We start from the raw sequence: 3,138 nt of genomic DNA, 5'->3' as shown, positions 1-3,138 counted from the left end.
TAGTAAAGAATAAAGACTGTCATTAAACTAAAACATGCCTTAGTTTTAAATTAACGGAGTCGGCAACGTGCGCATGCATAATGAAACCTCCGTTGTATAAATATATTTAACGTAGTATTTGTGTCATTAGCGGATGTTATAGTCTACTCGTGATGTCTTTAACTTTATAATATAACTTGATTTATGAAAAAAAAAAAGTTTATTGAATCGCACGCAGTTAAACAAATTGTCTTCTTTCAAAAATTTTGAGTAACAGGTAACTTTCTTTTCTTATGTACCGGCCCCCTCCCCCTGTATATGTTAAAGTTAAAGGTATCCATATACTTTTAACTAATAAAAAAAGCAAACAGTAATAATTAATGAAGAATTAATTTTATGTAAATTAAAAACAATTATTCATATACTGGCACATTTTTTTAATATCTTGAAAAAATGTCTTCATATTTTTGTTTTCAGAGATTACAAAATATAAATGTTTTTTGTAATATTGATTTGTATTGAGTTTTTTTGCTGTATTTTTTATTAAAATCATCTGCAAAAAATATTTAGTTAAGGATTGGCTTTTCATTTTGTAAAATATTTAGATAAAAGGTTAGCGTAAAATTACGTTATAAAAAGATAAAAAATATCATCGCAATAAAAAGTTACAACAATTATTTTTAACGTAACTACTTTCAAACTTTTGTAACAAATGTTTTTACATATCGTCATTCAAGAGTTAATGTGGTTTTTTTAAAAATTAATTGCTTCTTTTATCTTACCGATAATTGAAAAGTTAAAAAATGATAAAAAGTAGCTTAACCAAAATCGATCTAAGCGTACGTTAAAATCGCTTAAGGCGTGCGTAAATCGCTCAAGGCGTAACGGTTTAAAACAAGGCCTGTTATATATATTTATATATATATATATGTAAATAAAACGAATGATGTCTTTTTTTTAGATGATCTATTACAATGACTTCACAATCTTGGGCTTAAGTTGTAGTTAGTAATAAAAAGTTGTAAGTAATATATATTGTAATCTGTTTGCACTGGGTCTATAATTTAGTTTTACATTTTTGTTTATATTGGTTTTATTAAATAATTACTTATAAGTATCTATTATTACATAAAGAAGTAGGCGAAGGATTTAGTTTTACGACTACAGAGGACTCCGAAAAATAATGAAAGTAATTATGTTAGTGAATGATTGTGTTTCTCTTTGCATTTAACTTTTTATATGGTGAAGAATAAATAAAACTTAATAATAACTATTAGTCATATCTGATTTTAATAATACTGTTTAAATTTTTTTTGACATGTTATAATTTGAGTTTAGGTGTAAGTTTATTTAGTAAAGTTCTGGTGGATCAAAGATAGAGGAATTATATGGTTTTAACTGGTTTCCATCTTATGAACGAAGTACTTTATATGATTTAAATTGATGGTTTATAGTTACAACTATTCAAATAAGTTTAATTTGGTTAATTTATGTATGGAATTGTGACTATTTTTAATTGTAAAATTTGACTTCCATAAAATGTATATATTTATATATATATATATATATATATATATATATATATATATATATATATATATATATATATATATATATATATATATATATATATATATATATATATATATATATATATATATGTATATACGTATATATATATATATATATATATGTATATATATATATATATATATATATATATATATATATATATATATATATTTATGTATAAATAGATATATATATAAATATAAATATATATATATATATGTTTATATTTATCTATCTATGTATACATATATATATATATATATATATATATATATATATATATATGTATATATATATATGTTTATATTTATCTATCTATGTATACATATATATATATATATATATATATATATATATATATATATATATATATATATATATATATACAGCGTTAACATTGTTGATAAATTCAGAACTCTAACAATAAAAACAAAATTATTTACGTTGGAATCTACATAACTGCAAAATTTTTATGTTTTTTTAAAATTTGATTGTAAACAAGAAAAAAAATATTTAAAATTTATTTTAAGTCATTGTAAAAGTAACTTAAATGAAATGAGCTATCTTACAATTATTTTAGATTTCAAAATTGCCCATATATGTTTTCAACAGGGTTAAGGTCTGGACCAAAGTCCAGACCTTAACCCTGGCGGCCATTTAAGGATGTTAGCTTTACATTTTTTTGAGAAACTGTTTTGCCGCTTTGCATGTGTGTTTAGGGTTGTTGGTGAAAAAAAAATTTGCGATCAATTCTTAAACGGATTGACATAAATTTTTTAAAAGCCAATCAACATACAACTTCCCTGTCATTATACATTCAGCATTCACCAGTCGTCCCACACTATTTGAATTAAAACCTCCCCTAGCCATAGGCGAGCCACCTCCATGCTAGACTGTTTTTGTAAGATTTCTATCTAAGAGTGCATCACAAGGTCTGCGCCAAACTCTTTGTCGTTTTTTAAGCCAAGTATTTGACATTTATTCTTATCAAACCATAACACTAAGTTCCAAAATGCCTCACACTTGTTAATATGCAGTTTTGCAAATGCTAAAAGTTTTTTTTGTTTATACTTTTCTGAAGAAGGTTTATTTAAACCACCTAAATTTTTAAACCACTTAAATTAAGGCTTTTCTGTACAGTTCGACATGAAACATTTAAATAAGGATTTTCAACAATCTGTTTTGAGGTTATTGTTAAATTTTTTTTTCTATCAGTGCAATTAAGATATTGGTTCTTGTTGAAGTCTTAATGGGGCGACCATGTCTTTTCCGAATGTCGGCAGAACCAGTTGTTTCATATTTTATAAAAATCTTCATAACACCACTTACTGATATTTGATATTTTTCATCACATTGCTTGTAGGTTAGGCCCTTTTTTCGATCAAAAGTGACCCGAGATCTGATGTCCAATGAATAATTTTGATGATAAACCATTATTATTATTTTAACTTTTCCTAAAAATAAATTCCAAAAAATATAGTTTAAAATGCTTATTGTTTATAACTTTAACAAAATATTTTTGATTTTAATACTTTTAAGTAAATAGTTATTGACAAAGCATTATTTTTCATAATAAAAATGTAGATG

Source organism: Hydra vulgaris, chromosome 09, assembly GCF_038396675.1.
Source record: "Hydra vulgaris chromosome 09, alternate assembly HydraT2T_AEP".
Taxonomy (NCBI): Eukaryota; Metazoa; Cnidaria; class Hydrozoa; order Anthoathecata; family Hydridae; genus Hydra; species Hydra vulgaris.
This window is presented reverse-complemented; position numbering follows the sequence as displayed.